The following is a 23,794-nucleotide window of genomic DNA, read 5'->3' on the forward strand; positions in this document are numbered from 1 at the left end:
TAACACCAACATAGTTGTCAAGGACTCAGTTATCCGCTTTGCAGTAGGATGACTGCTGTGATATTTCATCTTCCTCGCAAAGGACTGTTGAACAGTCAATTGCTTACTGGAAGTAGTACAAGTGGGCTTACGACTTCCCCTCTGGGATGACCATCGACTCCCAGCGGCAACAACAGCAGCGCCAGCAGCAGTAGGCGTTACACGCAAGGATGCATCGGAGGAATCCCAGGCAGGAGAGGACTCGTCAGAATTGCCAGTGACATGGCCTGCAGGACTATTGGCATTCCTGGGGAAGGAGGAAATTGACACTGAGGGAGTTGGTGGGGTGGTTTGCGTGAGCTTGGTTACAAGAGGAAGGGATTTACTGGTCAGTGGACTGCTTCCGCTGTCACCCAAAGTTTTTGAACTTGTCACTGACTTATTATGAATGCGCTGCAGGTGACGTATAAGGGAGGATGTTCCGAGGTGGTTAACGTCCTTACCCCTACTTATTACAGCTTGACAAAGGGAACACACGGCTTGACACCTGTTGTCCGCATTTCTGGTGAAATACCTCCACACCGAAGAGCTGATTTTTTTGGTATTTTCACCAGGCATGTCAACGGCCATATTCCTCCCACGGACAACAGGTGTCTCCCCGGGTGCCTGACTTAAACAAACCACCTCACCATCAGAATCCTCCTGGTCAATTTCCTCCCCAGCGCCAGCAACACCCATATCCTCCTCATCCTGGTGTACTTCAACACTGACATCTTCAATCTGACTATCAGGAACTGGACTGCGGGTGCTCCTTCCAGCACTTGCAGGGGGCGTGCAAATGGTGGAAGGCGCATGCTCTTCACGTCCAGTGTTGGGAAGGTCAGGCATCGCAACCGACACAATTGGACTCTCCTTGTGGATTTGGGATTTCGAAGAATGCACAGTTCTTTGCTGTGCTGCTTTTGCCAGCTTGAGTCTTTTCATTTTTCTAGCGAGAGGCTGAGTGCTTCCATCCTCATGTGAAGCTGAACCACTAGCCATGAACATAGGCCAGGGCCTCAGCCGTTCCTTGCCACTCCGTGTGGTAAATGGCATATTGGCAAGTTTACGCTTCTCCTCCGACAATTTTATTTTAGGTTTTGGAGTCCTTTTTTTACTGATATTTGGTGTTTTGGATTTGACATGCTCTGTACTATGACATTGGGCATCGGCCTTGGCAGACGACGTTGCTGGCATTTCATCATCTCGGCCATGACTAGTGGCAGCAGCTTCAGCACGAGGTGGAAGTGGATCTTGATCTTTCCCTAATTTTGGAACCTCAACATTTTTGTTCTCCATATTTTAATAGGCACAACTAAAAGGCACCTCAGGTAAACAATGGAGATGGATGGATTGGATACTAGTATACAATTATGGACGGGCTGCCGAGTGCCGACACAGAGGTAGCCACAGCCGTGAACTACCGCACTGTACTGTGTCTGCTGCTAATATATAGACTGGTTGATAAAGAGATAGTATACTCGTAACTAGTATGTATGTATAAAGAAAGAAAAAAAAACCACGGTTAGGTGGTATATACAATTATGGACGGGCTGCCGAGTGCCGACACAGAGGTAGCCACAGCCGTGAACTACCGCACTGTACTGTGTCTGCTGCTAATATATAGACTGGTTGATAAAGAGATAGTATACTCGTAACTAGTATGTATGTATAAAGAAAGAAAAAAAAACCACGGTTAGGTGGTATATACAATTATGGACGGGCTGCCGAGTGCCGACACAGAGGTAGCCACAGCCGTGAACTACCGCACTGTACTGTGTCTGCTGCTAATATAGACTGGTTGATAAAGAGATAGTATACTCGTAACTAGTATGTATGTATAAAGAAAGAAAAAAAAACCACGGTTAGGTGGTATATACAATTATGGACGGGCTGCCGAGTGCCGACACAGAGGTAGCCACAGCCGTGAACTACCGCACTGTACTGTGTCTGCTGCTAATATATAGACTGGTTGATAAAGAGATAGTATACTCGTAACTAGTATGTATGTATAAAGAAAGAAAAAAAAACCACGGTTAGGTGGTATATACAATTATGGACGGGCTGCCGAGTGCCGACACAGAGGTAGCCACAGCCGTGAACTACCGCACTGTACTGTGTCTGCTGCTAATATAGACTGGTTGATAAAGAGATAGTATACTCGTAACTAGTATGTATGTATAAAGAAAGAAAAAAAAACCACGGTTAGGTGGTATATACAATTATGGACGGGCTGCCGAGTGCCGACACAGAGGTAGCCACAGCCGTGAACTACCGCACTGTACTGTGTCTGCTGCTAATATATAGACTGGTTGATAAAGAGATAGTATACTCGTAACTAGTATGTATGTATAAAGAAAGAAAAAAAAACCACGGTTAGGTGGTATATACAATTATGGACGGGCTGCCGAGTGCCGACACAGAGGTAGCCACAGCCGTGAACTACCGCACTGTACTGTGTCTGCTGCTAATATAGACTGGTTGATAAAGAGATAGTATACTCGTAACTAGTATGTATGTATAAAGAAAGAAAAAAAAAACCACGGTTAGGTGGTATATACAATTATGGACGGGCTGCCGAGTGCCGACACAGAGGTAGCCACAGCCGTGAACTACCGCACTGTACTGTGTCTGCTGCTAATATATAGACTGGTTGATAAAGAGATAGTATACTCGTAACTAGTATGTATGTATAAAGAAAGAAAAAAAAACCACGGTTAGGTGGTATATACAATTATGGACGGGCTGCCGAGTGCCGACACAGAGGTAGCCACAGCCGTGAACTACCGCACTGTACTGTGTCTGCTGCTAATATATAGACTGGTTGATAAAGAGATAGTATACTCGTAACTAGTATGTATGTATAAAGAAAGAAAAAAAAACCACGGTTAGGTGGTATATACAATTATGGACGGGCTGCCGAGTGCCGACACAGAGGTAGCCACAGCCGTGAACTACCGCACTGTACTGTGTCTGCTGCTAATATATAGACTGGTTGATAAAGAGATAGTATACTCGTAACTAGTATGTATGTATAAAGAAAGAAAAAAAAACCACGGTTAGGTGGTATATACAATTATGGACGGGCTGCCGAGTGCCGACACAGAGGTAGCCACAGCCGTGAACTACCGCACTGTACTGTGTCTGCTGCTAATATATAGACTGGTTGATAAAGAGATAGTATACTCGTAACTAGTATGTATGTATAAAGAAAGAAAAAAAAACCACGGTTAGGTGGTATATACAATTATGGACGGGCTGCCGAGTGCCGACACAGAGGTAGCCACAGCCGTGAACTACCGCACTGTACTGTGTCTGCTGCTAATATAGACTGGTTGATAAAGAGATAGTATACTACTAATATTATATATACTGGTGGTCAGGTCACTGGTCACTAGTCACACTGGCAGTGGCACTCCTGCAGCAAAAGTGTGCACTGTTTAATTTTAATATAATATTATGTACTCCTGGCTCCTGCTATAACCTATAACTGGCACTGCAGTAGTGCTCCCCAGTCTCCCCCACAATTATAAGCTGTGTGAGCTGAGCAGTCAGACAGATATATAATATATATAGATGATGCAGCACACTGGCCTGAGCCTGAGCAGTGCACACAGATATGGTATGTGACTGACTGAGTCACTGTGTGTATCGCTTTTTTCAGGCAGAGAACGGATATATTAAATAAACTGCACTGTGTGTCTGGTGGTCACTCACTATATAATATATTATGTACTCCTGGCTCCTGCTATAACCTATAACTGGCACTGCAGTAGTGCTCCCCAGTCTCCCCCACAATTATAAGCTGTGTGAGCTGAGCAGTCAGACAGATATATATAATATTATATATAGATAATAGATGATGCAGCACACTGGCCTGAGCCTGAGCAGTGCACACAGATATGGTATGTGACTGAGTCACTGTGTGCTGTGTATCGCTTTTTTCAGGCAGAGAAAGGATTATAAATAAAACTGGTGGTCACTGGTCACTATCAGCAAAACTCTGCACTGTACTGAGTACTCCTAATGCTCCCCAAAATTAGTAAATCAAGTGTCTCTCTAATCTATTCTAAACGGAGAGGACGCCAGCCACGTCCTCTCCCTATCAATCTCAATGCATGTGTGAAAATGGCGGCGACGCGCGGCTCCTTATATAGAATCCGAGTCTCGCGATAGAATCCGAGCCTCGCGAGAATCCGACAGCGTCATGATGACGTTCGGGCGCGCTCGGGTTAACCGAGCAAGGCGGGAAGATCCGAGTCGCTCGGACCCGTGAAAAAAACCATGAAGTTCTGGCGGGTTCGGATTCAGAGAAACCGAACCCGCTCATCTCTAATATTAACCTTATCCACCTTACTGTTTTAGTGCCATGTATAAAAATATCATAATCTATATCACTACCATATTTAGCACAATCCAACATCATTCACGCAACCAGCATACCCACATCCTCACCATCTCTATTAGCACACATCTCCCATTTTCCCAGACCTTCACTTAAATTCACTGCTACCAGTAACACCTCCCTTTCCCACCCCCATCCCCTTCTTCCCTACCCTTTCAGCACCAATTACCTGTACACACTTCACTTTTTCAACCCTTTTTTTTTTTCTTCACCTGGTTTCAATGGCATATCCCACTGTTTTCCTCAACTTCCGTCCCAATCCCATTCCTCCCCTATTTCCCTTTCCTCCCCGCTCTCTCATTTGGATTCTACACTTTGCCTACATAATTTTATATATCTATGCATATATATTTTTTTGTTTCATTTTTATATATTTTTTTTTATTTATTTTTTATTTTTTTATTTTTTTTCACCCCTTAGCAACCATTACCTATAAATTTTCCCATCCCAGGATGCGTCATAGTTCACGCACCACTGGGATTTCACCTCTAGTCTGGACACCAACATACCCTTGTGTTCAACAACATTTTATTATTTTTTCCTTTTTAATAGTATTTATTTTTATCAGTTCTGGCAGTTTTGCCCTCTTCCAATATGGCGCTATAGTATCTAATGCAGTGATCAACTTCCTCCTGCATAGTATGGAGCCAGGCTTTATTATTTTTTCAACATACTAGCATATTTTTCACAGGCCAATTGAATAAGTGGCATTCATACCCTGATTGATCAAGATATATCACTATCTTATTTGCTTCCGGTGCCTATGGACTTTTTCATACTCTTCGCCCGTTCCGCAGTGTTACATACTTAATTAATCATGTTTTTCTCATTATACTTTGTTAGCAATTTAGCACTGTCAGATTCAATATCAAGGTTTTTTATTTTTATTTTATTTTTCCTTTATATACCTTTCTTTCTCATCAGTGTATGCTCGATAATAGGATGCACTCTGGGCAATCCCATATCGAACATGGCGCCATCGTCTTCCCTGCTCTTAGGCCTTCCCTATTGCTCCAATTAGATTACCCATGCCCACGAGCCTCCCCCTTAGTCCGCCTACATACTACGTCATTTGACGCACCCATGCTCTGATTGGCTGGGATGCGTCACCAACCCGTTTTTCATTTGGTCTCCCGCATCTTCATGGGAACCTCTATACTTCTTCCCCCATTACGATTTGGATACGCATAACCCATTGGCTGCTACCTAACATTAGCAGGGCTTTTAAACCCCGCACACAGTATCGACCATGAGATCCCGGAAGTGAACAAGCCCAACGGGCGAAACGCGTTTTCCACGGATCACAGCAAGGGACCTGTCCTTGGAGGATCCTGCATTATCACCTATCTCCGGACCCTGACATTTTGAGTATCACCTTTCTAGCTGCAATCTTCCATTTACAATTGAAGTTTGAATTCTATTCTCTATAGGTGCATTGGGCATATTCATTGCACGTTTAAGCAGTTGTGATTTTTGTGCATATTTCAGTATTATAATTCTACATATCGCATGCCAGTATTATTAACATATATGCTTATCACTTCTTGGCACACTATCTAATACTGCATGTTATATATTTGAGATTTTTTTCTCGCATAATAATAATCACATACATTGCAGACCAATATCACTGCAAGAGGTGACTTTTCTTTTTGATACATCAATTAACACTGCAAGCCAATTAATTTGGATTTTCTGTGCATAATATAGCCCTATAACCCCATAAATTGCAGATTATTCATACATCGTTTATTCTCCTTCCTATACAGTGTGCTATACCTGTTAGGTTGTTTTTCATAGTAATGATGCTTTGCTCAAAAAAGGAATATATATGTGAATGATATTTACATGTACTAACTTACCTGACGCTGTATACCTTGTGACGTGGTCTCCCGCCAGGGTTAGCGACCACTAGTATAATTCTAGAAGTGTTAAAACCTTTTTTCCTTTCACTACTTACTATTTTCTGTAGACTCTCATTCACGATCCAGGGTGCACCTTGTCACTGAGTGACAATTGTTTCACCCCGCCTAACGTGGAAAGCAGATCTACACACTATATGACTATCTTTCTAAATCTTTACTCTACCATCTCTATATAGGTGCACTCTCATTGGTAGATACCCTCTCTACTACCATACCACGCTGCTAATGCCCGATCTCGTCTGATCTTGGAAGCGAAACAGCGTTGGGCCGGGTCAGTACCTTGAGATGAGACTCCCTGGGAATACCTGGTGTTGCAGAGTAGGGACTATTCCCCTTCTTCCAAAGGGTGGACACCAACAGCAGTATCACCACTACTTGTTCTTTCAATAACTTTCTTTACTTTTTCTGCGTTCAGGTCATATCAACACAGATATTTCTAATTCTGCGTAACATCAAATAAATAGGTGAATAATAAATGCTTGGTATTAACTCGATTTCAGTGGTTTTTTCCAAGACATTCTGACCTCCTTGGTCGGTCTCATTAATACAGATTATCTGTACTGGTCAGGAGAAACGGGTGTTAGACTATTAAGTGTCTGCAGCCTTTCTAATCCTTCTCATGTGATTAACAGACCAGAACATTTTTATATTATATCATATTTTCTCATGTCTTTCTTATGTTTACACTTTTCCTTGGATCATAGAGGGGTAATTTTTTAACTTATGATCAATAAATATAAATTTTAACATTTCTTACTAATAACTGAACAATAAAAAACATTTTTCTGTTTTTTTCAAGAGTGCGCCCACACAAGAGCTTTCTTTCTCTCCCTTTGCTAGTACTTGTGCTTTCTGGCTCTGGGCGCACCACCAATAGGGACTTTAATTGAAAGGTTTAATTTACTCCTTTCCAACAATACAACTGTCCAATTTTTGGTTTCTTATAATCTTTGCAATTTATTATATACCAGTGCACGGTCGCTCTCTTTGTTCAATAGTAACCGTCTATGCTGTAGGGTAAATACAGCCTCTGACTGTAGCACGGCTTCTTGATTATTTCCTTTTCTAGTTATTTGAATACACTCCCCCTCTGATCCTTTTTAGCAGCCACCTCATTTTATGCAGCTTGTACCGCCCATTTCCTTGGCTTTTCAATTGATCAGAACTGAATCAAAGGATATAAATCTTCCCAACAGGCCTTTTTGCATGTAATATGTCCACTTTTTCATTAAAAACAGAATTATCCAAACGTCCGAATACTAATATCTCGGATCCTTTCTCAGATACCTACGAATACACCTCTCCCAACTCAGATTGGCGCACCTCTTTTTCTAAATTACAGAAAAATTTACAGAAGAGGGTACGCCTATCATGGGATGTTACCACATTAGAAAATTACATTAAATATAAGATTGTACCTCGTGGCCTTAGACCCAAGGTATTTCCCTCCTTCCCTCTTGCCAGTGAGAACCTGAAGAGTGAATGGGAAGCAGCATTACTAAAGTGTTCCAATGAATTACTTCACCTTTTGGTTAAACACGACACTCTTTTATTAGATCAAGTTGAGAAAGAGATAGATGAAATTGGAAAGGCTTTGGAAACCTGGGAGAAAGATCTGCCTTTTCAAGCAGCCTTTGATAAACATAAAAAGAAATTGATCTATATGAACAAACGATAGTGGATCGCAAACGGACTAAATTCATTCGAGACAAACAGGATTTTGCGAGAAGAGATATTTTCAGGTGGAACCCTACAACCCTCAGTAGAAACCGAAAACAGAGGGAAGATCCTACTTTCTCAGAATTTGAATCCTCTACCAGCAGTGATTCAGCCAGTGAAACTTTTGAGAATCAGGAGGAAATTGACAACTTCCATCCTCGTTTTTTTAGGCTCAGGTCAGAGACCAAGAGGCCGCATCAGAACACGAGGAAAACCAGGAGAGGGAGAAAGGAGAAACGACGGACGAAACTCGGATTGGGATATCACAAGGACAGCACGTTACCCAGCCCGTCAGAGAAAAACAGTGAGATAGATTCTAATAACTCCAGCTCACTACAAGTTATCAATCTATCTACTAGATCCCTCTCCCCAGATCACATGGCAGTACTTACTAAGGGACTCTCCTTTTCACCATCCCAGTCGTTCAATCGTTTTTCTTGGGAAAAGGATTTGAGACTGTTCGGGAGGAAGCTCCTTCTAAAAAAATTCTTCCCCAAACAGCAAGGTAGACAATCAGAGAATATCGCTGATCCCGACCTCACCTCTGATGATCTCAATGCCATTCGTAATTTGGAAGAATTACAGGCCGAATCAAGCATGGATGCACCAGCTACCTATAGGCCCCAGTATAGGCCCAAATCCACGTTCTTTCCTCCTGATAATAATAACCCAGAGATTAAGGTGTTTCTGAACAGAGTTTCCAAAGAATTTGATGAAATTTACGCCCAAAGCCGACATGGCCATCATCATTTCCCTTCCAATCTAAAATTCAATGAGCGCAAAGTCCTACAGGAATTGGAAACCTGGCATGATGTCATCTTCAAACCATCTGATAAAGGCGGTAATATCGTACTTTGGCCACGAGATATGTATATCACTGAGGCTTACCGGCAACTTCATAACACCTCCTGCTATAAGAAACTTCTTAGTGACCCAACCATCAGATTTGTGAATTCTTACAATTCTATAATACAACATGCGGCAACACAAGGCACCATCACCAAACCAGAGCAAAAATGTTTAACAACCCAGAATCCGAAAACACCCACCTTTTACTTACTTCCCAAAGTACACAAAGATGCCTCTGTACCACCTGGAAGACCGATTATGTCTGGTAACGGTGGACTCCTGGAACAACCAAGTCGATTTTTGGATCTTCATCTTCGTGAATTTGTCCTTTCTCTACCCTCTTATTTGCAGGATACAGCGGACTTACTACGTAAAATTCATAATATACACTGTGAAGAAAATCTCCTATTGGTAACTTTAGATGTAGAAGCACTCTACACGAGCATTAATCACCACCAAGGTATCACAGCTGTAAAATACTTTTTGGACCAAGGAGGAGCTAGTGATTTTTCGACTTTTCTCCTGTTATTGCTTGATTTTGTCCTTTCAAAAAACTACTTTGTATTCCAGGATCAATTTTTCCTGCAAATAAGGGGAACCGCAATGGGCGCAGCATGCGCTCCCACTTACGCCAATTTGTTTTTGGGATGGTGGGAAAACTTTTATGTCTTTAACGCAGGAAATGAAAGATACACCATACATGTGGAATTGTGGTTGAGGTATATTGATGACGTTTTCGTTATCTGGAACGGAGAAAGGGATCTATTAATGGAATTCATTGGATTACTTAATACCAATGATTTGAATATCAGGTTGACCCACACCATCAGCTCAGACAGGGTTCCGTTTCTTGACCTAGATATCTATAGATTTCACACGGGCTATTTGGAAACAGAGTTATACCGGAAGGAGACTGCAACCAACAGTCTCCTTCTCCAAACTAGTTCACATTTCCCTCCGACTATTGAGAATATACCCAAAGGAGATTATCTCAGGCTAAGGCGTAACTGCTCCGAGGACCACGTCTACAAAACCAAGAGCTGGGAACTTACTAATCGACTTCATGCCAGAGGATATAGCAAACGGTCACTCAAACGAGCCTATCAGACTACCACATCGATTAAGAGGGATCACTTAATCTTTGGTCCTAAGAAGGCAACACCGGAAAATGAAGAGACTATCAGATTTATAGGAACATTTTGCCCCGAATGGAGAATGCTCAAGGATACCATAACCAAACACCTTCCTATACTTCAGATGGATCCGGATTTATCTCCCATTGTGGGCCCCACGGTACAGATGAGCTGGCGCAGATCTAGAAACATCAAAGACCAATTAGTTCGGAGCCATCTGCTAACTTCAATACGCAGGAAGCCAGTGACAACAGGCTCCTTTCCGTGCGGCCAATGTAAGTTGTGCATACACATACTGCAAACCAACACAGTCACAGACAAATATGGCCAGTTAACCAAGCTACGTCACTTTTTTAATTGTAATACACAAGCAGTAATTTACTGCATCACTTGCAGTTGTAATGTGAAATATGTCGGCATGACTACACGCAAATTGAAAGAGAGGGTCCTGGAACACATTGGAAATATTCGAAATGCATCTAAGGATCTGGCACGAATGAAACAACTTACCACGGTTGCCAAACATTTTCACCATCAACACAATGGATCAACTAAGGAATTGAAAGTCTTTGGCTTAGATCGCATTAACTTGGGCATACGAGGAGGCGATATGACCAAAGAATTATACAAAAAAGAGAGCGAATGGATTTTTCGCCTTGGGAGTCTCAGACCACTTGGACTGAATGAAAATATAAATTATGGTGCATTTTTATAATCTTGCCTAATTTACAATATCTTCTATACTCCCATTAATTTACTACATATTTCCTTCATTTCTCATCTCATCATGCCTCTATAACTCCATAGTGTCAATCGTCAATACATACCATATTTACATGCTTCCATATCAATTTGAACAGTATATCCAACCCCTCTCTTCATTTAATAATATCTCCCTTCCCTCAGCATGACCAACTAATTCACAATATTTTGCAATAGGTTTTTCACGTCACTAAATTATCACTTTTCCGCAGGTTTCTTCAATTTTTTCTACTACACTTTCCCCTGTTCACCTTCTCACTTTTTTCAATTATCCACTAGTATTTCTTTATACATGTGACACTCCACTATTCCTAGTGCACCTAACATCAAATCCTCCCTCTGTGTTCCTCTTAGCATTTCATTTCCTTCTCCTCCTTTTAGAGATTTAATTTTATGTAATATTATCCTTTGTATTCAATACAAATAGGGGATCTAGGATCTCACCGTAGCCCCCATCCCCTTTGTCTACCTATATTAACCTTATCCACCTTACTGTTTTAGTGCCATGTATAAAAATATCATAATCTATATCACTACCATATTTAGCACAATCCAACATCATTCACGCAACCAGCATACCCACATCCTCACCATCTCTATTAGCACACATCTCCCATTTTCCCAGACCTTCACTTAAATTCACTGCTACCAGTAACACCTCCCTTTCCCACCCTTTCAGCACCAATTACCTGTACACACTTCACTTTTTCAACCTTTTTTTTTTTTTTTTCTTCACCTGGTTTCAATGGCATATCCCACTGTTTTCCTCAACTTCCATCCCAATCCCATTCCTCCCCTATTTCCCTTCCCTCCCCGCTCTCTCATTTGGATTCTACACTTTGCCTACATAATTTTATATATCTATGCATATATATTTTTTTGTTTCATTTTTATATATATTTTTTTTCCACCCCTTAGCAACCATTACCTATAAATTTTCCCATCCCAGGATGCGTCATAGTTCACGCACCACTGGGATTTCACCTCTAGTCTGGACACCAACATACCCTTGTGTTCAACAACATTTTATTATTTTTTCCTTTTTAATAGTATTTATTTTTATCAGTTCTGGCAGTTTTGCCCTCTTCCAATATGGCGCTATAGTATCTAATGCAGTGATCAACTTCCTCCTGCATAGTATGGAGCCAGGCTTTATTATTTTTTCAACATACTAGCATATTTTTCACAGGCCAATTGAATAAGTGGCATTAATACCATGATTGATCAAGATATATCACTATCTTATTTGCTTCCGGTGCCTATGGACTTTTTCATACTCTTCGCCCGTTCCGCAGTGTTACATACTTAATTAATAATGTTTTTCTCATTATACTTTGTTAGCAATTTAGCACTGTCAGATTCAATATCAAGGTTTTTGATTTTTATTTTATTTTTCCTTTATATACCTTTCTTTCTCATCAGTGTATGCTCGATAATAGGAGGCACTCTGGGCAATCCCATATCGAACATGGCGCCATCGTCTTCCCTGCTCTTAGGCCTTCCCTATTGCTCCAATTAGATTACCCATGCCCACAAGCCTCCCCCTTAGTCCGCCTACATACTACGTCATTTGACGCACCCATGCTCTGATTGGCTGGGATGCGTCACCAACCCGTTTTTCATTTGGTCTCCCGCGTCTCCATGGGAACCTCTATACTTCTTCCCCCATTACGATTTGGATACGCATAACCCATTGGCTGCTACCTAACATTAGCAGGGCTTTCAAACCCCGCACACAGTATCGACCATGAGATCCCGGAAGTGAACAAGCCCAACGGGCGAAACGCGTTTTCCACGGATCACAGCAAGGGACCTGTCCTTGGAGGATCCTGCATTATCACCTATCTCCGGACCCTGACATTTTGAGTATCACCTTTCTAGCTGCAATCTTCCATTTACAATTGAAGTTTGAATTCTATTCTCTATAGGTGCATTGGGCATATTCATTGCATGTTTAAGCAGTTGTGATTTTTGTGCATATTTCAGTATTATAATTCTACATATCGCATGCCAGTATTATTAACATATATGCTTATCACTTCTTGGCACACTATCTAATACTGCATGTTATATATTTGAGATTTTTTTCTCGCATAATAATAATCACATACATTGCAGACCAATATCACTGCAAGAGGTGACTTTTCTTTTTGATACATCAATTAACACTGCAAGCCAATTAATTTGGATTTTCTGTGCATAATATAGCCCTATAACCCCATAAATTGCAGATTATTCATACATCGTTTATTCTCCTTCCTATACAGTGTGCTATACCTGTTAGGTTGTTTTTCATAGTAATGATGCTTTGCTCAAAAAAGGAATATATATGTGAATGATATTTACATGTACTAACTTACCTGACGCTGTATACCTTGTGACGTGGTCTCCAGCCAGGGTTAGCGACCACTAGTATAATTCTAGAAGTGTTAAAACCTTTTTTCCTTTCACTACTTACTATTTTCTGTAGACTCTCATTCACGATCCAGGGTACACCTTGTCACTGAGTGACAATTGTTTCACCCCGCCTAACGTGGAAAGCAGATCTACACACTATATGACTATCTTTCTAAATCTTTACTCTACCATCTCTATATAGGTGCACTCTCATTGGTAGATACCCTCTCTACTACCATACCACGCTGCTAATGCCCGATCTCGTCTGATCTTGGAAGCGAAACAGCGTTGGGCCGGGTCAGTACCTTGAGAGGAGACTCCCTGGGAATACCTGGTGTTGCAGAGTAGGGACTATTCCCCTTCTTCCGAAGGGTGGACACCAACAGCAGTATCACCACTACTTGTTCTTTCAATAACTTTCTTTACTTTTTCTGCGTTCAGGTCATATCAACACAGATATTTCTAATTCTGCGTAACATCAAATAAATAGGTGAATAATAAATGCTTGGTATTAACTCGATTTCAGTGGTTTTTTCCAAGACATTCTGACCTCCTTGGTCGGTCTCATTAATACAGATTATCTGTACTGGTCAGGAGAAATGGGTGTTAGACTATTAAGTGTCTGCAGCCTTTCTAATCCTTCTCATGTGATTAACAGACCAGAACATTTTTATATTATATCATATTTTCTCATGTCTTTCTTATGTTTACACTTTTCCTTGAATCATAGAGGGGTAATTTTTTAACTTATGATCAATAAATATAAATTTTAACATTTCTTACTAATAACTGAACAATAAAAAACATTTTTCTGTTTTTTTCAAGAGTGCGCCCACACAAGAGCTTTCTTTCTCTCCCTTTGCTAGTACTTGTGCTTTCTGGCTCTGGGCGCACCACCAATAGGGACTTTAATTGAAAGGTTTAATTTACTCCTTTCCAACAATACAACTGTCCAATTTTTGGTTTCTTATAATCTTTGAAATTTATTATATACCAGTGCACGGTCGCTCTCTTTGTTCAATAGTAACCGTCTATGCTGTAGGGTAAATACAGCCTCTGACTGTAGCACGGCTTCTTGATTATTTCCTTTTCTAGTTATTTGAATACACTCCCCCTCTGATCCTTTTTAGCAGCCACCTCATTTTATGCAGCTTGTACCGCCCATTTCCTTGGCTTTTCAATTGATCAGAACTGAATTAAAGGATATAAATCTTCCCAACAGGCCTTTTTGCATGTAATATGTCCACTTTTTCATTAAAAACAGAATTATCCAAACGTCCGAATACTAATATCTCGGATCCTTTCTCAGATACCTACGAATACACCTCTCCCAACTCAGATTGGCGCACCTCTTTTTCTAAATTACAGAAAAATTTACAGAAGAGGGTACGCCTATCATGGGATGTTACCACATTAGAAAATTACATTAAATATAAGATTGTACCTCGTGGCCTTAGACCCAAGATATTTCCCTCCTTCCCTCTTGCCAGTGAGAACCTGAAGAGTGAATGGGAAGCAGCATTACTAAAGTGTTTCAATGAATTACTTCACCTTTTGGTTAAACACGACACTCTTTTATTAGATCAAGTTGAGAAAGAGATAGATGAAATTGGAAAGGCTTTGGAAACCTGGGAGAAAGATCTGCCTTTTCAAGCAGCCTTTGATAAACATAAAAAGAAATTGATCTATATGAACAAACGATAGTGGATCGCAAACGGACTAAATTCATTCGAGACAAACAGGATTTTGCGAGAAGAGATATTTTCAGGTGGAACCCCACATCCCTCAGTAGAAACCGAAAATAGAGGGAAGATCCTACTTTCTCAGAATTTGAATCCTCTACCAGCGGTGATTCAGCCAGTGAAACTTTTGAGAATCAGGAGGAAATTGACAACTTCCATCCTCGTTTTTTTAGCTCAGGTCAGAGACCAAGAGGCCGCATCAGAACACGAGGAAAACCAGGAGAGGGAGAAAGGAGAAACGACGGACGAAACTCGGATTGGGATATCACAAGGACAGCATGTTACCCAGCCCATCAGAGAAAAACAGTGAGATAGATTCTAATAACTCCAGCTCACTACAAGTTATCAATCTATCTACTAGATCCCTCTCCCCAGATCACATGGCAGTACTTACTAAGGGACTCTCCTTTTCACCATCCCAGTCGTTCAATCGTTTTTCATGGGGAAAGGATTTGAGACTGTTCGGGAGGAAGCTCCTTCTAAAAAAAATTCTTCTCCAAACAGCAAGGTAGACAATCAGAGAATATCGCTGATCCCGACCTCACCTCTGATGATCTCAATGCCATTCGTGATTTGGAAGAATTACAGGCCGAATCAAGCATGGATGCACCAGCTACCTATAGGCCCCAGTGTAGGCCCAAATCCACGTTCTTTCCTCCTGATAATAATAACCCAGAGATTAAGGTGTTTCTGAACAGAGTTTCCAAAGAATTTGATGAAATTTACGCCCAAAGCCGACATGGCCTTCATCATTTCCTTTCCAATCTAAAATTCAATGAGCACAAAGCCCTACAGGAATTGGAAACCTGGCATGATGTCATCTTCAAACCATCTGATAAAGGCGGTAATATCGTACTTTGGCCACGAGATATGTATATCACTGAGGCTTACCGGCAACTTCATAACACCTCCTGCTATAAGAAAGTTCTTAGTGACCCAACCATCAGATTTGTGAATTCTTACAATTCTATAATACAACATGCGGCAACACAAGGCACCATCACCAAACCAGAGCAAAAATATTTAACAACCCAGAATCCGAAAACACCCACCTTTTACTTACTTCCCAAAGTACACAAAGATGCCTCTGTACCACCTGGAAGACCGATTATGTCTGGTAACGGTGGACTCCTGGAACAACCAAGTCGATTTTTGGATCTTCATCTTCGTGAATTTGTCCTTTCTCTACCCTCTTATTTGCAGGATACAGCGGACTTACTACGTAAAATTCATAATATACACTATGAAGAAAATCTCCTATTGGTAACTTTAGATGTAGAAGCAATCTACACGAGCATTAATCACCACCAAGGTATCACAGCTGTAAAATACTTTTTGGACCAAGGAGGAGCTAGTGATTTTTCGACTTTTCTCCTGTTATTGCTTGATTTTGTCCTTTCAAAAAACTACTTTGTATTCCAGGATCAATTTTTCCTGCAAATAAGGGGAACCGCAATGGGCGCAGCATGCGCTCCCACTTACGCCAATTTGTTTTTGGGATGGTGGGAAAACTTTTATGTCTTTAACGCAGGAAATGAAAGATACACCATACATGTGGAATTGTGGTTGAGGTATATTGATGACGTTTTCGTTATCTGGAACGGAGAAAGGGATCTATTAATGGAATTCATTGGATTACTTAATACCAATGATTTGAATATCAGGTTGACCCACACCATCAGCTCAGACAGGGTTCCGTTTCTTGACCTAGATATCTATAGATCTCACACGGGCTATTTGGAAACAGAGTTATACCGGAAGGAGACTGCAACCAACAGTCTCCTTCTCCAAACTAGTTCACATTTCCCTCCGACTATTGAGAATATACCCAAAGGAGAATATCTCAGGCTAAGGCGTAACTGCTCCGAGGACCACGTCTACAAAACCAAGAGCTGGGAACTTACTAATCGACTTCATGCCAGAGGATATAGCAAACGGTCACTCAAACGAGCCTATCAGGCTACCACATCGATTAAGAGGGATCACTTAATCTTTGGTCCTAAGAAGGCAACACCGGAAAATGAAGAGACTATCAGATTTATAGGAACATTTTGCCCCGAATGGAGAATGCTCAAGGATACCATAACCAAACACCTTCCTATACTTCAGATGGATCCGGATTTATCTCCCATTGTGGGCCCCACGGTACAGATGAGCTGGCGCAGATCTAGAAACATCAAAGACCAATTAGTTCGGAGCCATCTGCTAACTTCAATACGCAGGAAGCCAGTGACAACAGGCTCCTTTCCGTGCGGCCAATGTAAGTCGTACATACACATACTGCAAACCAACACAGTCACAGACAAATATGGCCAATTAACCAAGCTACGTCACTTTTTTAATTGTAATACACAAGCAGTAATTTACTGCATCACTTGCAGTTGTAATGTGAAATATGTCAGCATGACTACACGCAAATTGAAAGAGAGGGTCCTGGAACACATTGGAAATATTCGAAATGCATCTAAGGATCTGGCACGAATGAAACAACTTACCACGGTTGCCAAACATTTTCACCATCAACACAATGGATCAACTAAGGAATTGAAAGTCTTTGGCTTAGATCGCATTAACTTGGGCATACGAGGAGGCGATATGACCAAAGAATTATACAAAAAAGAGAGCAAATGGATTTTTCGCCTTGGGAGTCTCAGACCACTTGGACTGAATGAAAATATAAATTATGGTGCATTTTTATAATCTTGCCTAATTTACAATATCTTCTATACTCCCATTAATTTACTACATATTTCCTTCATTTCTCATCTCATCATGCCTCAATAACTCCATAGTGTCAATCGTCAATACATACCATACATACATGCTTCCATATCAATTTGACCAGTATATCCAACCCCTCTCTTCTTTTAATAATATCTCCCTTTCCTCAGCATGACCAACTAATTCACAATATTTTGCAATAGGTTTTTCACGTCACTAAATTATCACTTTTCCGCAGGTTTCTTCAATTTTTTCTACTACACTTTCCCCTGTTCACCTTCTCACTTTTTTCAATTATCCACTAGTATTTCTTTATACATGTGACACTCCACTATTCCTAGTGCACCTAACATCAAATCCTCCCTCTGTGTTCCTCTTAGCATTTCATTTCCTTCTCCTCCTTTTAGAGATTTAATTTTATGTAATATTATCCTTTGTATTCAATACAAATAGGGGATCTAGGATCTCACCGTAGCCCCCATCCCCTTTGTCTACCTATATTAACCTTATCCACCTTACTGTTTTAGTGCCATGTATAAAAATATCATAATCTATATCACAACCATATTTAGCACAATCCAACATCATTCACGCAACCAGCATACCCACATCCTCACCATCTCTATTAGCACACATCTCCCATTTTCCCAGACCTTCACTTAAATTCACTGCTACCAGTAACACCTCCCTTTCCCACCCCCCATCCCCTTCTTCCCTACCCTTTCAGCACCAATTACCTGTACACACTTCACTTTTTCAACCCTTTTTTTTTTCTTCACCTGGTTTCAATGGCATATCCCACTGTTTTCCTCAACTTCCGTCCCAATCCCATTCCTCCCGTATTTCCCTTCCCTCCCCGCTCTCTCATTTGTATTCTACACTTTGCCTACATAATTTTATATATCTATGCATATATATTTTTTTGTTTCATTTTTATATATTTTTTTTTTTTTTTTATTTTTTTATTTTTTTCACCCCTTAGCAACCATTACCTATAAATTTTCCCATCCCAGGATGCGTCATAGTTCACGCACCACTGGGATTTCACCTCTAGTCTGGACACCAACATACCCTTGTGTTCAACAACATTTTATTATTTTTTCCTTTTTAATAGTATTTATTTTTATCAGTTCTGGCAGTTTTGCCCTCTTCCAATATGGCGCTATAGTATCTAATGCAGTGATCAACTTCCTCCTGCATAGTATGGAGCCAGGCTTTATTATTTTTTCAACATACTAGCATATTTTTCACAGGCCAATTGAATAAGTGGCATTAATACCCTGATTGATCAAGATATATCACTATCTTATTTGCTTCCGGTGCCTATGGACTTTTTCATACTCTTCGCCCGTTCCGCAGTGTTACATACTTAATTAATAATGTTTTTCTCATTATACTTTGTTAGCAATTTAGCACTGTCAGATTCAATATCAAGGTTTTTTATTTTTATTTTATTTTTCCTTTATATACCTTTCTTTCTCATCAGTGTATGCTCGATAATAGGATGCACTCTGGGCAATCCCATATCGAACATGGCGCCATCGTCTTCCCTGCTCTTAGGCCTTCCCTATTGCTCCAATTAGATTACCCATGCCCACGAGCCTCCCCCTTAGTCCGCCTACATACTACGTCATTTGACACACCCATGCTCTGATTGGCTGGGATGCGTCACCAACCCGTTTTTCATTTGGTCTCCCGCGTCTCCATGGGAACCTCTATACTTCTTCCCCCATTACGATTTGGATACGCATAACCCATTGGCTGCTACCTAACATTAGCAGGGCTTTTAAACCCCGCACACAGTATCGACCATGAGATCCCGGAAGTGAACAAGCCCAACGGGCGAAACGCGTTTTCCACGGATCACAGCAAGGGACCTGTCCTTGGAGGATCCTGCATTATCACCTATCTCCGGACCCTGACATTTTGAGTATCACCTTTCTAGCTGCAATCTTCCATTTACAATTGAAGTTTGAATTCTATTCTCTATAGGTGCATTGGGCATATTCATTGCACGTTTAAGCAGTTGTGATTTTTGTGCATATTTCAGTATTATAATTCTACATATCGCATGCCAGTATTATTAACATATATGCTTATCACTTCTTGGCACACTATCTAATACTGCATGTTATATATTTGAGATTTTTTTCTCGCATAATAATAATCACATACATTGCAGACCAATATCACTGCAAGAGGTGACTTTTCTTTTTGATACATCAATTAACACTGCAAGCCAATTAATTTGGATTTTCTGTGCATAATATAGCCCTATAACCCCATAAATTGCAGATTATTCATACATCGTTTATTCTCCTTCCTATACAGTGTGCTATACCTGTTAGGTTGTTTTTCAAAGTAATGATGCTTTGCTCAAAAAAGGAATATATATGTGAATGATATTTACATGTACTAACTTACCTGACGCTGTATACCTTGTGACGTGGTCTCCCGCCAGGGTTAGCGACCACTAGTATAATTCTAGAAGTGTTAAAACCTTTTTTCCTTTCACTACTTACTATTTTCTGTAGACTCTCATTCACGATCCAGGGTGCACCTTGTCACTGAGTGACAATTGTTTCACCCCGCCTAACGTGGAAAGCAGATCTACACACTATATGACTATCTTTCTAAATCTTTACTCTACCATCTCTATATAGGTGCACTCTCATTGGTAGATACCCTCTCTACTACCATACCACGCTGCTAATGCCCGATCTCGTCTGATCTTGGAAGCGAAACAGCGTTGGGCCGGGTCAGTACCTTGAGAGGAGACTCGCTGGGAATACCTGGTGTTGCAGAGTAGGGACTATTCCCCTTCTTCCGAAGGGTGGACACCAACAGCAGTATCACCACTACTTGTTCTTTCAATAACTTTCTTTACTTTTTCTGCGTTCAGGTCATATCAACACAGATATTTCTAATTCTGCGTAACATCAAATAAATAGGTGAATAATAAATGCTTGGTATTAACTCGATTTCAGTGTTTTTTTCCAAGACATTCTGACCTCCTTGGTCGGTCTCATTAATACAGATTATCTGTACTGGTCAGGAGAAACGGGTGTTAGACTATTAAGTGTCTGCAGCCTTTCTAATCCTTCTCATGTGATTAACAGACCAGAACATTTTTATATTATATCATATTTTCTCATGTCTTTCTTATGTTTACACTTTTCCTTGGATCATAGAGGGGTAATTTTTTAACTTATGATCAATAAATATAAATTTTAACATTTCTTACTAATAACTGAACAATAAAAAACATTTTTCTGTTTTTTTCAAGAGTGCGCCCACACAAGAGCTTTCTTTCTCTCCCTTTGCTAGTACTTGTGCTTTCTGGCTCTGGGCGCACCACCAATAGGGACTTTAATTGAAAGGTTTAATTTACTCCTTTCCAACAATACAACTGTCCAATTTTTGGTTTCTTATAATCTTTGCAATTTATTATATACCAGTGCACGGTCGCTCTCTTTGTTCAATATGATTCAGTTATAACAGGTATGGTTCCCAAAGACTGGCGTATAGCGGAAGTAGTGCCTAAATTCAAAAAGGGAAGTAAAGCTGAACCAGGTAATTATAGACCAGTTAGTCTTACATCTATAGTGGGGAAAGTATTGGAAGGTATTCTAAGAGATAGTATTCAGAAGTTCCTTGAAGTCAATAAGGTCATTAAAAGGAATCAACATGGGTTTATGAAGGACAGATCCTGTCAAACCAACTTACTTGGCTTTTATGAAACAGTAAGCGCAAACCTAGATCAGGGTAAAGACGTGGATGTAATCTTTTTAGACTTTGCCAAAGCGTTCGATACTGTACCACACATGAGACTTATCTACAAGCTACAAGAATCAGGGCTAGGAAGCACAATGTGCACTTGGGTCAAAAACTGGTTAGATAATAGGGAGCAGCGCGTTGTGGTTAATGGATCTTTTTCAACTTGGACTGAAGTGCTAAGTGGTGTGCCGCAAGGCTCAGTATTAGGACCGCTATTGTTCAATATTTTCATTAAAGACCTAACAGAAGGTCTAGAGAGCATGGTGTCAATTTTTGCAGATGATACCAAATTGTGTAAGGCTATAAATACAGAGGAGGATGCCGAGTCTCTTCAGAACGACTTAGTTAAATTAGAAGCATGGGCAGCCAAATGGAGAATGCGCTTCAACACAGACAAGAGTGTGAGGCCACACCTTGAATACTGTGTACAATTCTGGGCACCGTACTACAAAAAGGATATCCTGGAGCTAGAAAAGGTTCAAAGGCGGGCGACCAAACTAATTAAGGGCATGGAGACGATGGAATACAAGGAAAGGCTTGAAAGACTAGGCATGTTTACATTGGAAAAGCGGAGACTAAGAGGGGATATGATCAACATCTACAAATATATAAGGGGACAATACACAGAGCTTGCACGGGACCTGTTTTTGGTTAGATCAACACAGAGGACTCGTGGACACTCGCTCAGGTTTGAGGAGAGGAGATTCTGCACTATACGGCGTAAAGGCTTTTTTATGGTAAGGATGATACATGTTTGGAATTCCCTGCCTGAGGGAGTTGTAATGGCCGACTCAGTCAACACCTTTAAGAATGGGTTAGATAAATTCCTAATGGATAAGGATATCCAGGGTTACGGGGCATAGTCACGCACTATGGTTATTATACAAAAGAGGGGTAAAACGTAACGGCAGTCATCAACTTCAGTCAACATTTTATACAAAATAATCGTGCATAGGAGACCACAAATAGGTTGAACTCGATGGACAATTGTCTTTTTTCAACCTTAGATACTATGTTACTATGTAACATCCACTGTGGAGATTCTTGAAACAGAAACGGCAAACGACAAATAGTTTCATTATGAGAACACACCTATAGACAGGCTATTCTGTAATTATCTCCCTTTGTATATACATTTGCATATAAAGGGGACTCTGCAATATATAAAGGGGAATCTGGAGGCTCTGAGGCATATCTATGGGCATAATAGGACGTTGAGCAGAGGTGTAGCATGGAGCCATGGTGCCCAAACCAAATGCATGCTATGGCATTCCCCATTCCCCATCCCCTCAGTACAGAACTGTACCATGAGGTGCATTGGTAGCAGGTGGGGACACATAGAAGTGACAAAAACAACACACACACAACACATGTTTTTGAGAATGTTCTTTTAAAAAATGCAAAGCTGAGGCATGGAAAATAAAAATTCCCTCATTTAACACACTTGTGGAATCATAATGAGGCAAAAATAAGCTACTGTATGGTGTTTATTTAAAAGATAATAACAAAACCAAAATCCCACTAGACATTGCCCTAGAGTTACTGTACCAATAGGATGATATGTGATGGAATAAACTGTATTTTTAGTGTCATAGCCAAAAGATTCAAAATGAAAACTATGCTGGGTTGAATGTATCAGGTGTCTTATCTAAATAATTGATGGAATAAGCACTAGTATTTTCTGTTTTGCTTATAAAGTTGAAATAACAAGACATTATTGTTATTATTATTACTACTAGTTATTTATATAGCGCACACATATTCTGCAGCACTTTTACAGAGAATATTTGGCCATTCACATCAGTCTCTGCCCTAGTGGAGCTTACAATCCATGGTGGTCATTCCGAGTTGTTCGCTCGTTATTTTTTCTTCGCAACGGAGCGATTAGTCGCTAATGCGCATGCGCAATGTCCGCAGTGCGACTGCGCCAGGTAAATTTGCTATGCAGTTAGGTATTTTACTCACGGCATTACGACGAGGTTTTTTCTTCGTTCTGGTGATCGTAATGTGATTGACAGGAAGTGTGTGTTTCTGGGCGGAAACAGGCCGTTTTATGGGAGTGTGTGAAGAAACGCTACAGTTTCTGGGAAAAACGTGGGAGTGGCTGGAGAAACGGAGGAGTGTGTGGGCGAACGCTGGGTGTGTTTGTGACATCAAACCAGGATCGACAAGCACTAAACTGATCGCAGTGGCAGAGTAAGTCTCGAGCTACTCAGAAACTGCACAGAGAAGTCTTTTCGCAATATTGCAAATCTTTCGTTCGCAATTTTGATAAGCTAAGATTCACTCCCAGTAGGCGGCGGCTTAGCGTGTGCAAAGCTGCTAAAAGCAGCTTGCGAGCGAACA

At 40.7% G+C, this 23,794-nt stretch overlaps 3 pseudogenes; all 3 read left to right on the forward strand.

Annotated features, from left to right (window-relative positions):
* The first annotated feature begins 6,549 nt into the window (after positions 1-6,549).
* Positions 6,550-6,668, forward strand: LOC135051626 (5S ribosomal RNA; annotated as a pseudogene).
* Positions 6,669-13,435: 6,767 nt separating this feature from the next.
* LOC135053037 (5S ribosomal RNA) lies at positions 13,436-13,554 on the forward strand (annotated as a pseudogene).
* A 6,805-nt stretch (positions 13,555-20,359) lies between these two features.
* LOC135054383 (5S ribosomal RNA) lies at positions 20,360-20,478 on the forward strand (annotated as a pseudogene).
* Positions 20,479-23,794: the final 3,316 nt, after the last annotated feature.

The sequence above is a fragment of the Pseudophryne corroboree genome, chromosome 2 (assembly GCF_028390025.1).
Source record: "Pseudophryne corroboree isolate aPseCor3 chromosome 2, aPseCor3.hap2, whole genome shotgun sequence".
In the NCBI taxonomy this organism is placed as follows: Eukaryota; Metazoa; Chordata; class Amphibia; order Anura; family Myobatrachidae; genus Pseudophryne; species Pseudophryne corroboree.